Source organism: Gossypium arboreum, chromosome 6 (assembly GCF_025698485.1).
Source record: "Gossypium arboreum isolate Shixiya-1 chromosome 6, ASM2569848v2, whole genome shotgun sequence".
In the NCBI taxonomy this organism is placed as follows: Eukaryota; Viridiplantae; Streptophyta; class Magnoliopsida; order Malvales; family Malvaceae; genus Gossypium; species Gossypium arboreum.
In genome coordinates this window covers 24,318,417-24,335,761 of record NC_069075.1, presented here as the reverse complement: position 1 = coordinate 24,335,761, position 17,345 = coordinate 24,318,417, and the positions used below count along the sequence as shown (strand labels likewise).

At 40.8% G+C, this 17,345-nt stretch overlaps 1 non-coding gene across 1 annotated transcript; it reads right to left on the bottom strand.

The window, feature by feature from the left end:
* Nucleotides 1–16,280: 16,280 nt before the first annotated feature.
* Nucleotides 16,281–16,387, bottom strand: LOC128294662 (small nucleolar RNA R71). Its single transcript, XR_008284970.1, has one exon. It is a non-coding gene; the product is annotated as a small nucleolar RNA R71 (small nucleolar RNA).
* Nucleotides 16,388–17,345: the final 958 nt, after the last annotated feature.

The window sequence follows — 17,345 nt, the reverse complement described above, 5'->3', positions numbered from 1 at the left end:
GTGTAGTCTTGCAAGTGTTAAGGAGAAGCAACTTTATGCAAAGTTTAGTAAGTCGAGTTTTGGTGAAGGAAGTTACCTTCTTGGGGCATGTTGTGTCTGCTGAAGGGATCAAGGTGGACCCTCGAAGATTGAAGCCATTTTGGAATGGAAGCCACCAAGTCGATAATGAAATTTGAAGTTTTTGGGGTTGGCGGGTTATTATCGGAGATTCGTGGAAGGATTTTTGTGATGGCGACCACCGTTAATCTAAACTTATAAGGAAGGAGCACCTTTTGTTTGGACGGATAAGCGAAGAGGCTTTTGAAAAGTTGAAGAAGGTTTTGACTGAGCGCCGCTTTTGATTCACCAGAGTCGGTAAGGATTTCACGGTGTCTGTCGATCGTCACATGTAGGTTTGGGCTGCGTGTTGATGCAAGAGGGTAAAGTGGTCGCTTATGCTTCACTTACGACTTAAGCCACATGAGGTGAACTACCCTATGCATGACTTGGAATTGGCGGTAATCTTTGCACTTAAGATATGGAGGCATTACCGTATGGAGAGAAATGCATCATCTATACGGATCACAAGAGTCTTAAGTACTTGCGACTCAAAAGGAGCTGAATCTTAGGCGTGAAGGTGGATAGAGTTGTTAAAGGACTATGATGTTCGATTGAGTACCACCTGTAAGGCGGATGTCGTGGTGATGCGTTAAGTCGAAGGGTCGTAGGCGGAATTAAAGGCGATATTTGCTCGTCTAAGTTTGTATGCCGACAGGAGTTTGTTGGCGAGTTACTGGTGAGACCGACTTGGGTAGAACAGTTAAAAGCAATTTGGAGGATTAGTCGTTGGTTGCTCGGTTTCGGCAAGTTAAGAAGGGGGAGAATCCTGACTTTGGGTTGAATAGTGAGGGAATTCTTTGTTTTCGAGGGAGAATTTGTATGCCGAAGAACTCCGATTTGAGATTGATGATTTTGAAAGAGGCACATAATGGACCTTGTGCTATGCATCCAGGAGGGAGTAAGTTGTATCGAGACTTGCGAGAGCAATATTGGTGGCCTGGGCTTAAGCGAGAAGTGACCGAATTTGTTGGGAGATGTTTGACATGTCAACAAGTGAAGGCCGAGCATCAACTACCTTTGGGATTGTTACAGCCGGTAAAGATACCACTTTGGAAGTGGGAAAGGGTAACTATGGACTTTGTAAGTGGGTTGCCGTTGACACCTTCTAAGAAGGATTCGGTTTGGGTGATTGTGGATAGACTCACGAAATCGCTCATTTCATACTGTCCGAACCGATTACTCACTTGAAGTTGGCGGATTGTATGTGGCGGAAATAGTACGGTTGCATGGTGTGCCAAGATCGATAATTTCGCATCGAGACCCAAGGTTTACATCTCGGTTTTGGCGAAGTTGCATGAGTCATTGGGAACGCGATTGGATTTCAAGACGACTTTTCACCCTCGATCGGATGGGCGATCGAGAGGGTTATTCAGATTTTAGAGGATATGTTGAGGGTTGTGCTATTGAGTTTAAAGGCGTTGGGAGGACCATTTGCCCTTAGCGGAGTTCGCGTATAACAACAGCTTATCAAGCAAGTATTCAGATGGCTCCATATGAGGCACTATATGGGCGAAGGTGTCGCTCGCCTACTTGTTGGGCGAAATTGGGGAAAGGCAAATACTTGGACCGAGTTGGTGGCGAATCTGAAGACAAGATTAAGGTAATCGGAAGAGGTTAAAGAGGCGGCGGATCGACAAAAGTCTTATGCCGATCTGAAGCGTAAGGATATTGAATATGCGGTAGGAGACATGGTCTTTTGAAAGTTTCGCCTTGGAAGAAGATCTTGAGATTTGGTAAGAAGGGTAAGTTGAGCCCACGGTTTATTGGGCCTTACCAATCATTAAGCGGATAGGGCGGTGGCTTATCACTAGAGTTACCTCGAATCGGATCGCATTCACGATGTCTTCCATGTGTCCATGCTAAGGCGATATCGTTCGACCCAACTCATATCGTGCGATTCTTGCGTAAATTGAGGTACAATCGATTTGACCTTTGAAGAGGAACTGTGCAAATGCTTGGTCGTAATGTCAAGGTGTTGAGAAGGAGGTCATCCGTTGGTGAAGGTACTTTGGAGGAACCATGGCAAGGAAGAAGCTACTTGGGAGACCGAAGAGGCAATGCGTCGTGATACCCTCAACTGTTTGGACCGTAAATTTCGAGGCGAAATTTCTTTAAGGAGGGTAGAGTTGTAACATCCTGATTTTCGGGTTTTCGCGATTCTTGATATTTTAAGTAAATTTCTAAAATTTGGTAGGTGATGATGGAATTCATAATTTGGGTATGTAAATAGGCTTATGGAAGGCCCATGAGTTGGCCAAAACACGTGGAATTTTTAAATTTTGGACTTAGGAGTTAGGGGTTCGGCTAGGTGCCCTTATATTAAGTTGTGGGTAAAGTGTATCACAAAAGATCCTCTAGCAAAGTGGCTAAGTGGCGCCACTAGGGAGCTTTAAAGGTGGCGTGTAAGTGTTGGGGAAGACACAGGATCGATTCCTGTGTTGGCAAATAGGAGTATTTATTTTTGTGCGGGAAGGGTAAGTGTTGGAACCCGAGTGGATTCGTAAGAGGAGAGAGTTGGATCAAGTCAAATGCATAAATTAAGGAGGGATAAGGGAGAGATTTTAGGGATGTGATATGGAGATAGAGTTGGCGAATAAGGGAGTTTGGAGAGGATTTTCGGAGAGGGTATTAGGTTAGTAATTTCGGCATTAGGGTCTTAGTTGTGCCGATTTTGTTCTTTGGTGTGTAGCTTTTCTCTCTTTCTTTTCAGCCGAATCTACCTCCCTTCTACTCAATTTTCTTCCTTTTCTTTCTTTCAAATCAGCCCACTATTTCCTTTCATTCACCATTGTTTTCCTTTATCTCTATTTTTGCCAAGTGCCACAAAAAGCGAATCGGTGAAGATAGGGGTGCCGATTCTTTGTGACCAGCAACCTTTTCTTCCTTCTCAATAGTTGGCGTTCGATTCCTTTACCTTTTAGGCATCCAGTTCAAGAGGAGAAAGACGTGGTAAGTGTTCAAACTCTAAACAATTCCTAGTGTAGCTTTGGTCAAAAGTCAAACTCCAAGTTTAGGAGATGGCGAATATGGGCATAGACTCTATGGGGTCTTCTTTTAATATTTTTGGTTTATTTATTGAAGGAGCAGCAAGGTGTAGTGTCGATTTGGAGTAGCTTGGATCGCCGGAGTAGCTAGGCCTAGTCATCAATCGCGACAAAGGTAAGGTGCCTAAGGCCATTATGGATGGTGGCCGAATGTGTAAGTGTTAATATTGGAAAGTTCTTAATTTGGTTCAATTATTGCGAGCTAATCTATTTAACAATTGATTATAGGAGAAATCGCATAGGAGATCTCGTCAAGGAATATCGCAAATCAGGTGTGTAACGAACCCTTTTATAGCTTAAAGCGATAAAATGTTAAAAGTCAAAATGCCAAATTACGGCATTTCGAGGACTTGTGAGCAAGCTTAACGCTCACTAGTTAGTTAGAATCGATGAGACGGTGATCGAGAACGATGGAAGCAGTAAGAATGTGATTTTGGCGTTCTTGGTAAGTTGGGCCTCGAGGGGAAGTGGGGCCCATTGGGCTTTCGGGCCCATTTGGGTAAAATTGGTAGAAAACGGAAATCGTTATATGGCATGATAAGACTGTTAAAACCGTTATGGAATATAGGCTAAATGGGCCTAGATGACGAAATTGGCTAAGTAGGGCCCATTAGGGGTTTTAGGCCCAATAACTCGATTTCGCTAAAAATGGGCCAGAATCACTGTTTGCACCCATGGATTGTTAGTAATCGTTAATGAACATGGAAACCCTAATTTTTGGTAAAATTATGAGATTACCCTTATACCATGAAAATGATCGTTTTGCCCCTAGGTAAAAATGACCATTATACCCCTAGAGTTTATGTATGATTTTAATACATGGGATTTTGATAAATATGGTATGTATGATATGCACATGAAATGTATGATATGCACATGAGGTAATCATAAATGCATTGGGTTGGGTTTTTATATGGATGGAGGAAGTGAAAAAGGGCTTATGCCCCAGTTATCAAAAGGGCTTATGCCCCAGTTATAAAAGGGCTTATGCCCCAGTTATTGAAAGGGCTTTTGCCCATTATTAAAAGAGGCTAGGCCTCGGTTATATGATAAAGCAGCTATCTTTGCCGGTGGAGAGTTTGGCGGTGGGTCGAGTTAATCCCCACATGGTGTGTTGGTTGGTACGGGTGGAGAGTAGCGGATGGTGGGTTGAGTAGTCTCCCAAATGGGTTGCATTCTTTCATTGAAATTATATGTGCATTGAAATGGGCCTAAGGGCCATACCGTTTCTGATAAAGGCTTGACCCGATAATATGAAATATGAAAAGGCTTGCCCAAGAATATGAAATATGAAAAGGCTTGCCCAAGATTATGAAATATGAAATATGAAAAGGGCTCTGACCAGTGCATGATTGAGATTGGATTTGGGCTTAGACCCAACAGGCCGTTATTATTTTGGGCTCTGAGAGGGGCTTGTTCCACACTGAATTTCCAAACTCACCCCCCCTTTCCTTAACCTTGCTGGTGAGCCTTGATGTGGGGACTTGGGCCGGAGAGGATTCAGAGTGGCCACGGTGATCATCTTTGGGCTTTTAAATAAGTGTTGGTTTTCATTTAATTTCCTTTAATTATTATTTATTTTTGGGTTGTAATAAGGCCAATTTTAACTTTCCTTTTATTTCTTTTCGGAATTATTTTAATTTTAATAACTTTAAAAATTGGTTAATAATTATTCAAATGTGTAACACCCCAAACCCGAGACCATCGCCGGTGTCGGACACGAGGGGTTAACGAGACAAATCCTCTTAAAGTACCGACCAATTTGGCATTTCTGGACAGGCTGGAAAACTGCATCACCGTCGCCTTAAAAATCATATCTCGAGTTTCAAAACTCGAAAACTGGTTTCGTAAATTTTCCCTGAATTTAGACTCATATACCCATCCATGGATTTATTTTTAGAATTTTTGGTTGGGCCAATTGGTACAGTTTATTAGTTAAAGTCACCCATGTTACAGGGATCGACTGCTCTGATCTTCGCGCGTTACAACTTGAATATCTCTCTGTACAGGGCTTTAATACTGGTGCCGTTTGTTTCTAGTGAAACTAGACTCAAAATGGAATCTGTACATATAAGGCATGACTCCTAATTCTTTCTGGATAATTTATGGTAAATTTTCAAAGTCGCGACAGGGGACCCAGAAACCGTTCTGGCCCTGTCTCACGAGAACTTTAATATTTCTCAGTATACTGCTCATATGGTCGTTTCGTTTCGTCCATATAAAATAGATTCATCAAGGTTCAGTTCCATAATTTAATCACTATTTAGTTCTACTTCTACTATTTTAGTGATTTTCAATCTCATCCCACTGCTGCTATCCGCAACAGTTACTGCAGATGAACTATGCCAATTTCATGAAGTTTTCCTTGGCCTTAATCATCCATCATACATGACACAAATTATGGCCACCTTATCAAAATTTGAGTTTCTAAGACTCGTGGCTATAGGTTCTAGCATCCCACTCGGCGACCACATAGGCCATTTTCACATGGCTTAAAGTTTACAACCCACAATTCGACAAAATATAATAGCCTATACATGCCAAATGTTCTTCAACAACAAAAACAATACCACTAGATTTCAGCCGGTGTGATGACTTCAACGACGGTTCCGAGCACGCAACAATACGAGTCCAAGAGACCTAAAATGGGTGACAAGAAAACACCGAGTGAGTTTACAACTCAGTAAGTCATAAGCATTCCACAACCATCCATTAACAAAATTATTACAACATGAAATAATGAACGAGGCTAAGTACTCCATCCATATCGAACTATATCATAGTTCCTTGGACCTTCGGTTCAATCTCATACCAAGTCATACATCCACATTTCATATTCTATACAATAAGATATTTGAGGCATTTTACACACCAACTCATTTTCACCACAATCATACAATTGCAATCAACACATAGATTTAAAGCTTACCAAGCTCAACCCCGAGCATGAACATATTACCTAGTCGTCATGAGCTCAAAGTACTTACCCGATCCGCTGTCCATACTCAACTCGATGGAGACACACCCTCCATATAATTGTTCGATCGGAGATATTTATATATATATATATATATAGAGTGCACACATAGTGCTTAATACTCGATTTCGCACACTTAGTGCCATGCGATTTAAGCCCGCACACATAGTGCCATACCCTTGAGCTCGCACACTTAGTGCCATATATTTCCAGCATGCACACTTAGTGCCATATATTTCCAGCACGCACACTTAGTGCCATATATTTCCAGCACGCACACTTAGTGCCAATCTCAATCACCGTACACACGTGTTGCCCAAGACACTTAGTGCCGAAAGCAAACTTTCTACACATTTCACTATTTCTTTTACATTCATCAATTGTCATCACTCCATACACATACAATTTCATTTATATATATATAGCATCCCATTAAACACAATTGCATAGATTTTACAATCATTTAAGCAATATCAAACATATGTGCTTAATGACTTACCTTGTGTTAGGTAAAATAGTTCCAAGTCGGCTACTCGATGACCTTGAGCTAAATCAAACAAATTTACTTCTCAATCAGACACAAACACACGGCAACCATATACATTTCAAAGGTCAATTTATTCGTATCATTTGTTCATATATTAGCTTTTAACGCATTTGGTCACTAGGGCGACCATATTTAACTTTCAAGCATTCATTTCTAATTTTAGTTAAACAATGCCGAATGCCATTAGCTACTAACGACACACACACACACATATAAGCACATTTAGCATTTGATACATTCGCCTTAGCATAATTTCATTAAGAGTCCCCATTAGCCACTTCACTCATCAATTATCACAACTACTTGATAATTCATACTTATCATGCTAGCCGAATATTTCTTATTCAAGTTCATCATCTTCATATTCGGCACTAACATCACAATCTCATATCATGGCCGAGTGCTCCTCTTAAACTATTGTTCATCTAGATTCAGATGAAACAACAATCATCACCCTTGTTAGTCACCCTAGCGAAAACCTCACTTATTCAAAACCAAGATTTCAACATGGGTTACCTAAAGAACTTGATAACTAGTTCAAATCTCATCCATCTAACTTACTAATCAAATGTGTACAACATTTCCACCATCTTCTTTAACATCTACCATGGCGAACGTTCATATCACCATAATTTTCAAAGATTTCGGCATGGTTAAATAAGGGCTTAGAATCTAGCTTAAAACCATGCTAAGATTTAAAGAGCTAACTTGAATTCTTACCTTAATTTCCAGCTCAAAGTGGCTAAATTTCTTCCTCTTTTTCCCTCTTCTACACGGCTAAGAAGAACCAAAGTATGAAGCCTTTTCCTTCTCCCTTTTTTTTTTTTTGGTCTTGTATGAGAATGATGGACACATTTTTTTCTTTGTTTTCTTCCTTTAATTTTCATTAGTTTATTTCCCATGCTTCCTTTTTTTTTTTATTCCTCCTTACATAATCCATTAACTAGACATGTTTGAAACATGTTTCCCTTGCCCATAACTTGTCATGGCCGCCACTCTTCCCTTTTTTGGGCAAATTGACATGCAAAACCACTCTTTTGCATGCATGTACTATTAGACCATTGTAAGATTAGCCTATCACCTTTCAACAATGTTTCATACAAGTCCATTTTAATAAATTCACATAGAAATGATCAAATTAATGCATGAAACTTTCACACATGCATTTACTAACATCATAAACATAGAATATAACTTTTAATTACTTATAAGACTCGGTTTAGTGGTCCCGAAACCACTTTCCGACTAGGGTCAAATTAGGGATGTCACAACTCTCCCCTCTTACGAAATTTTCGTCCCGAAAATCTTACCGTAAATAGGTTTGGGTATCGCTCTTTCATAGAGTCCTCGAGTTCCCAAGTGGCTTCTTCAATTCGTGTTTATGCCACAACACCTTCACTAATGGGATTTTCTTATTGCGCAACTCTTTTACTTCACGCATCGAAATGCGAACCGGTTCCTCTTCATAGCTCAAATTAGGTGAATCTCAATCTCGAGCGGAGCGATTACGTCGATGGATCGGACCTATATCGTCAAGCATCGAGACATGGAAAATGTCGTGGATCCTTTCAAGCTCGGGGTAAAATTAATCGACGCGCTCTGGTCCAACTCGTTCGGATACTTCATACGGACCGATGAACCTCGGACTCAATTTTCCCTTACGGCCAAATCTAAGCACCTTCTTCCAAGGTGAAACTTTGAGAAAGACCTTGTCTCCAACCCGATATTCAATATCTTTTCTTTTCAAATCCGCATACGACTTTTGGCAATCCGGCGACTTTCAAACTTTCACGAATTACTCGAACTCTTTGCTCGGCATCCTTAACCAAATCAACCTCAAGAATTTACCTTCACTAAGTTCACCGAATAATGGGGTACGGCATTTACGATCGTATAAAGCCTCGTAAGGCGCCATCTTAATACTTGATTGAAAGCTATTGTTGTGTTTAATTCAATCAAAGGCGATACCGCTCCCATGAACCACTAAACTCAAGGATACAACATCTCAACATATCCTCGAGTATTTGAATTATCCGCTTCGGATTGACCATCGGTTTGGGGGTGAAAGGCGGTCTTTGAAATGCAACTTGGTACCCAAAGCTTCTTGCAACTTTTTCCAAAATCGCGACGTAAATCTCGGATCTCTATCCGACACGATGGAAATAGGCACCCGTGTAATCTCACAACCGAGAAACGTACAATTCGGCTAGTTTGTCCATTGAAAAATCCGTGCGTCACGGGGATAAAGTGAGCCGACTTAGTCGATCTATCGACAACGACCCAAATCGTATCCTTCTTACTCACTGACAATGGCAGTCCGGATACAAAGTCCATTGTGACTCGATCCCATTTCCACTCGGGTATCGTGATCGGTGAAGTAATCCTCAAGGCACTTGATGTTCCGCTTTCACTTGTTGACATATTAAACATCTCAAACAAAATCGAGATGTCTCGTTTCATACCATGCCACCAAAACCGACGTTTCAAATCGTTGTACATCTTCGTACTCCCGGGTGGATTGCCATTCGGCTACAATGGGTTTCGTTCAAAATTATTGGAATAAGTTCAATTCTTTGGAACGCACAGACGACTTCGAACCTCAAACAATCGTCATCATCGATTTGAAATTCGAGTCCTTGTTCGAACACACTCATCCCGTTTGCAACCAAGTCATCGTCGACTTTACGAGCTCCACAAATTTGACGTATCAATAATGGTTTGTCTTTCAATTCAGCTACTAACACATTGTCGGGTAGGATAGACAAGTGTACATTCATCGCTCATAAAGCAAATAGTGATTTCGGCTTAAGGCATCCATAACCACATTAGCCCTTCCCGGTGATAATCAATGACGAGCTCATAATCTTTTAACAACTCGAGCCATCGCCTTTGTCGCAGATTTAAGTCTCTTTGGGTCATCAAATATTTGAGACTTTGTGATCCGAATACACATGGCACTTCTCACCAAATAAGTAATGTCGCCATATCTTTAAAGGCGAATCGATGGTAGCCAATTCGAGATCATGGGTCGGATAATTTTTCTCATGTGGCTTTAATTGCCTCGACGCATAGGCCACAACTCGCCCTTCTTGCATCAATCGCAACCCAACCCAAGTAGGGATGCGTCACTATAAATGACAAACTCTTTGCCCGATTCGGGTTGCACTAGAATTGGGGCTTCACCAAATAAGCTTTCAGTTGATCGAAACTTTTCGACATTTCTCCGTCCATTCGAACTTAACATCCTTTTGGAGTAGCCGTCATTGGCGTGGCTATCGTCGAGAAACCTTTACAAATCGTCGGTAATAACCGCAAGCCCAAGAAGCTCCTAACTTCGGTAACATTCCTTGGTGGTTTCAATCGACTATGGCGAATTTTGTTCGGTCCACCACGACACCGATCACGGACACCACGTGCCCCAAAAGCTAACCTCTTTCAACCAAAATTCACATTTATGAACTTTGCGTATAATCGCTTATCTCGTAAGATTTGCAACACTAGCCTCGGTGTTCAAGATGTTCGGTTTCATCTCTCGAATAGACCAAAATGTCATCGATAAATACAACTACGAACCGATCCAAGTATGGCCTGAAAATTCTATTCATTAAATCCATAAACACCGTAGGGCATTAGTGAGCCCAAACGGCATCACCAAGAATTCGTAGTGACCGTACCTCGTTCTAAAAGCGGTTTTGGGTATGTCCGATTCTCGGACCCTCAACCGATAGTACCCGACCTCAAATCTATCTTTGAAAACACCGAGGCTCCCTTTAATTGATCAAACAAATCGTCAATTCGTGGCAATGGATATTTATTCTTTATCGTCACTTTATTGAGTTGACGATAGTCGATGCACAACCTCATGGTTCCGTCCTTCTTCTTCACAAACAAGATGCAAAAGCGCCCCATGGAGAAAAACTTCGATCGAGCGAAACCTCTATCCGTCAATTCTTGCAATTGAACCTTCAATTCCTTTAATTCCGTTAATGCCATACGATACGGGGCTATTGAAATCGGCGTAGTACCCGTACAACCGATGTCAATTCCACTTCTCGAACCGGTGGCAATCCGGTAACTCCTCGGGAAAAACATCTGAATACTCACAAACCACGGTACCGATTCGAGTTTCCTTTCCGTCTCTTTACTTCCAAACACATATGCAAGGTATGTTTCACACCCTTTTCACATATCTCCGAGCGGTCATAGAAGATATTATCGCTGGCACTCCTTTTAAATCGATGAGACTCGACTCGGACTACCTCATTATTTGCACTCCTCAAAACAATGGCTTTCCTTTTGCGGTCCACCATGCATCATGTACGGTCACCAATCCATACCAAGAATAACATCGAATTCATCAAATGGTAGAAGCATCGATCGGTAGGAAAACAGATTCTCGAATTATTAGGGGCATCTCTTGCACACTTTATCAACGAGTATGTATTGACCCAAAGGGTTTGACACTCGAATTACGAACTCGATAGACTCAACGGTAGAGTCTTCTTGGATGCTAAAGTTTCACATACATATGAATGAGTAGAGCGGGGTCAATCAATGCAATCACACTAGTATCAAAGAGAGTAAAAGTACCAAAGATAACGTCGGGGAGGATGCCTCCTCTCGTGCGCGGATGGCATATGCTCTAGCAGAGCTCGGGTCTCGGATCGAACAGCCCGTGTCGGTGGCTCCCCTCGATTACCACCCCTACCTCCTGAAACCCTGGGGTCTACCTCTAGCTGTCGCCCCATTAGATCTCGACCTTGCATCTTATTCTTCTCATCTAGCTCTGTGCAATCCCTAATGAAGTGGTCCTTGAACCACATCCGTAATGTGAGCCTTGTTAACGGACTTACCCCAACATTCACCTAGGTGTCGTCTTCCACATTGGGGACATTCAGTCTCTCTTGACGATTATTGCCCACACTAGCTATCGATGTAGCTCGGAGTCCGTCAATGGTCTGCTCTAATGGAAATTCCCAGATCGCCTCGACTTACTAGTGTCCTCCACGAACCTCTTTACAATGAGAACGGAGCTTTACTCGTTGATCTTTTACGGTAATCTCTTGCTCCGTGTTCAGCCTTCTTCTTTTCCTTCCCAAGTTCTTCCGCCTTGCGTGCTCGTTCGACTAGTATCACGAACTCCTTTATCTCCAAAATTCCCACTAGTAACTTTAACTCCTCATTCAATCCTTCTTCAAATCTTTTGCACATAGCAACCTCATCAGCCACACACTCCCGAGCATACCGACTAAGTCTTACGAACTCATGTTCAGATTCGAGATCTGATCATACGGCCTTGCTTGAGTTCCGGAACTCCTTACACTTCGATCGATGAACCGTTGACTAATATATTTCTTCCAAATTCGTTTGAAAGAAATCCCAAGTAACTTGTTCCTTTGGGACTATGGAAATCAAGGTCCTCCACCAATAGTAGGTGAGTCTCATAACAAAGATATAGCACACTTAAGACATTCATCGGTGTGCATGATAGTTCATCAAACACTCTAATGGTGTTATCAAGCGAACTTCGGCCTTTTCGGCATCGCTCGGTAACTATGGCCTTAAACTCCTCATTACGCTTCCTAATCAAGTCCACGGTGGTTTACTCATCCTCACAGGATCGATGGCGATGGCATCACGGGCTCTTGGGGTGGATTATTTAAATTCGGGAATGGTTGGACACTCGGATTGGTTCGGGCATATTACGCTACCCACCCATTCATCATGGTGAAGAAGGCTTGTTTCGCCTTCATTTTGATTATTCATGGATGATCGAGGCTCAACAGGCGGTGTCCCTTGCGCAGAGCAGCCGCTACACTTTCAACGTCATCCGCCAAGGGTCTCTCTATCCGGGTTCCATCGCTAATCAAAACAAAAATTTCAACCGTCAAGTCATCACATTATTAAGCACTAACAATTTGGCATGTATAGCTAGACTCACACGCTCTATGGTAGTCCTAGAACCGACTAAACCATAGCTCTGATACTAATAAAATTGTAACACCCCAAACCCGAGACCATCGCCGTGTCGGACACGAGGGGTTAACGAGACAAATCCTCTTAAAGTACCGACCAATTTGGCATTTCGGACAGGCTGGAAAACTGCATCACCGTCGCCTTAAAAATCATATCTCGAGTTTCAAAACTCGGAAACTGGTTTCAGAAATTTTCCTGAATTTAGACTCATATACCCATCCATGGATTTATTTTTAGAAGTTTTGGTTGGGCCAATTGGTACAGTTTATTAGTTAAAGTCACCCATGTTACAGGGATCGACTGCTCTGACCTTCGCGCGTTACAACTTGAATATCTCTCTGTACAGGGCTTTAATACTGGTGCTGTTTGTTTCTAATGAAACTAGACTCAAAATGAAATCTGTACATATAAGGCATGACTCCTAATTCTTTCTGGATAATTTATGGTAAATTTTCAAAGTCGCGACAGGGGACCCAGAAACCGTTCTGGCCCTGTCTCACGAGAACTTTAATATTTCTCAGTATACTGCTCATATGGTCGTTTCGTTTCGTCCATATAAAAATAGATTCATCAAGGTTCAGTTCCATAATTTACTCACTATTTAGTTCTACTTCTACTATTTTTAGTGATTTTTCAATCTCATCCCACTGCTGCTATCCGCAACAGTTACTGCAGAGACTATGCCAATTTCATGAAGTTTTCCTTGGCCTTAATCATCCATCATACATGACACAAATTATGGCCACCTTATCAAAATTTGAGTTTCTAAGACTCGTGGCTATAGGTTCTAGCATCCCACTCGACGACCACATAGGCCATTTTCACATGGCTTAAAGTTTACAACCCACAATTCGACAAAATATAATAGCCTATACATGCCAAATGTTCTTCAACAACAAAAACAATACCACAAGATCTCAGCCGGTGTGATGACTTCAACGACGGTTCCGAGCACGCAACAATACGAGTCCAAGAGACCTAAAATGGGTGACAAGAAAACACCGAGTGAGTTTACAACTCAGTAAGTCATAAGCATTCCACAACCATCCATTAACAAAATTATTACAACATGAAATAATGAACGAGGCTAAGTACTCCATCCATATCGAACTATATCATAGTTCCTTGGACCTTTCGGTTCAATCTCATACCAAGTCATACATCCACATTTCATATTCTATACAATAAGATATTTGAGGCATTTTTACACACCAACTCATTTTCACCACAATCATACAATTGCAATCAACACATAGATTTAAAGCTTACCAAGCTCAACCCCGAGCATGAACATATTACCTAGTCGTCATGAGCTCAAGGTACTTACCCGATCCGCTGTCCATACTCAACTCGATGGAGACACACCTCCATATAATTGTTCGATCGGAGATATTTATATATATATATATATAGAGTGCGCACACATAGTGCTTAATACTCGATTTCGCACACTTAGTGCCATGCGATTTAAGCCCGCACACATAGTGCCATACCCTTGAGCTCGCACACTTAGTGCCATATATTTCCAGCATGCACACTTAGTGCCATATATTTCCAACACGCACACTTAGTGCCATATATTTCCAACACGCACACTTAGTGCCAATCTCGTCACCGCACACACGTATTGCCAAGACACTTAGTGCCGAAAGCAAACTTTCTACACATTTCACTATTTCTTTTACATTCATCAATTGTCATCACTCCATACACATACAATTTCATTTATATATATATAGCATCCCATTAAACACAATTGCATAGATTTTACAATCATTTAAGCAATATCAAACATATGTGCTTAATGACTTACCTTGTGTTAGGTAAAATAGTTCCAAGTCGGCTACTCGATGGCCTTGATTTCCCTTGTTGGACGCCTCTCCTTTAAGATCTTGAGCTAAATCAAACAAATTTACTTCTCAATCGAGACACAAACACACGGCAACCATATACATTTCAAAGGTCAATTTATTCAGTATCATTTGTTCATATATTAGCTTTTAACGATTTGGTCACTAGAGGCGACCATATTTAACTTTCAAGCATTCATTTCTAATTTTAGTTAAACAATGCCGAATGCCATTAGCTACTAACGACACACACACACACATATAAGCACATTTAGCATTTGATACATTCGGCCTTAGCATAATTTCATTAAGAGTCCCCATTAGCCACTTCACTCATCAATTATCACAACTACTTGATAATTCATACTTATCATGCTAGCGAATATTTCTTATTCAAGTTCATCATCTTCATATTAAGCACTAACATCACAATCTCATATCATGGCCGAGTGCTCCTCTTAAACTATTGTTCATCTAGATTCAGCATGAAACAACAATCATCACCCTTGTTAGTCACCCTAGCGAAAACCTCACTTATTCAAAACCAAGATTTCAACATGGGTTACCTAAAGAACTTGATAACTAGTTCAAATCTCATCCATCTAACTTACTAATCAAATGTGTACAACATTTCCACCATCTTCTTTAACATCTACCATGGCCGAACGTTCATATCACCATAATTTTCAAAGATTTCGGCATGGTTAAATAAGGGGCTTAGAATCTAGCTTAAAACCATGCTAAGATTTAAAGAGCTAACTTGAATTCTTACCTTAATTTCCAGCTCAAAGTGGCTAAATTTCTTCCTCTTTTTCCCTCTTCTACACGGCTAAGAAGAACCAAAGTATGAAGCCTTTTCCTTCTCCCCTTTTTTTTTTTTTTCGGTCATGTATGAGAATGATGGACACATTTTTTTTTTCTTTGTTTTCTTCCTTTAATTTTTCATTAGTTTATTTCCCATGCTTCCTTTTTTTTTTTTATTCCTCCTTATATAATCCATTAACTAGACATGTTTGAAACATGTTTCCCCTTGCCCATAACTTGTCATGGCCGGCCACTCTTCCCTTTTTTTGGGCAAATTGACATGCAAAACCACTCTTTTGCATGCATGTACTATTAGACCATTGTAAGATTAGCCTATCACCTTTCAACAATGTTTCATACAAGTCCATTTTAATAAATTCACATAGAAATGATCAAATTAATGCATGAAACTTTCACACATGCATTTACTAACATCATAAACATAGAATATAACTTTTAATTACTTATAAGACTCGGTTTAGTGGTCCCGAAACCACTTTCCGACTAGGGTCAAATTAGGGATGTCACAAAATGGGCTAGACTTAGGACGTGTTTTCAAAATGATACTTGTTTTCAAAATATCTCAACACCACGATTAATCGATTTATCAAAGACGTCCACTTAAACAAATTTAAACTCGATATAACAAAGTGTGGCTATGGTTGTGGGCATGTCTAGGATTGGATCCAATTAAAGAGCTTGGTACTTAAGCGACCTTCATGGCTCACCTCCTCTGTCTCGGATATCTACGGTGCCCACTTCCATACACTTTGTTAACTCAATAAAATGTATGGTTTTAAAACACTAAAACGGAATGTGGGTTTTCAACTCCAATGTGGCACGTCAGATTCGGCCATAACGTCTGGGCCGGGTTTGGGGTGTTACAAGCCTGGTTGAACTTATTACCACCACATTACATTACCATATGGCAAGAGTTAGTAGAAAGATTCCTTATGAAGTACTTCCTACCTAGCAAGAATGTTAAGTTGAGGAACGAGATCACTACTTTCCAACAGATGGATGACGTGTCCTTGTATGAGGCATGGGAACGGTATAAAGAATTATAACAGAAGTGCCCTCATCATGGAATCTTGTATTGCATCCAAGTTGAGACATTCTATAATGGTCTCAATGCTGACACGAGAATGATAGTAGATGTTTCTCCTAATGGAGCTCTCATTTCTATGTCTTATGATGAGGCTTATAAAATCAATGAAAGAATTGCCAGAAATAATTATCAACGACCAACCAATCGAGTAACGTCATGAAGAGGAGTCATTGGAGTTCATGAAGTGGATGCTCTCACTTCACTAGCATATCAGGTATCTTCAATTTCCTCAATGCTTTAATTTTTTACCATTAATGGGTTTAACAATTTTGCACCTTAGTTACCAAATCAATACTAAAATGTAGCCTATGTTTATTGTGGGGAAGCACACTTGTTCGAAGAATGTCCATCAAACGTAGAATACGTGTACTACATGGGTAACCAAAACCAAAATCGAGGAAGGCAAGGACTGCAATCCAATTTTTATAACCCACATTGGTGAAAGCACCCTAATTTCTCTTGGAGTAACCAAGGGACTGGGCCCAGTAACACTTTTGCACAACCAAGACTGACCCAGACAACTGGATTTACCCAACAAGCTTGGAAACCAACCCAAGTTGAACCATCCAATGGTTTGGAAAATCTATTAAAAGTTTACACAGCAAAAAATGATGCCTTAATTCATAGACAAGTAGCCACATTGAAAAAACTTGAAAACCAATTGGGTCAATTTGCCACTAAACTTAGAAATCATCCACAAGGTGCGTTGCCTAGTGATACGGAGAATCTAAGAAAACCCGGGAAGGATCATTATAAAGCATTGACATTAAGGAGCGAAAAAACGTTAGATCCTAACACTGTCGAAGCATAAGAGGAGCTAGCGGATGCTAAAGATGCAGTGGAAGTTGAACCAAGTGCTGAAACTCCAATCTCACCAAAACCAGAACCTGTGAACTCTGACAAGGTAAGTTTGAAACTAGTCAATTCTGATAAGCTAACA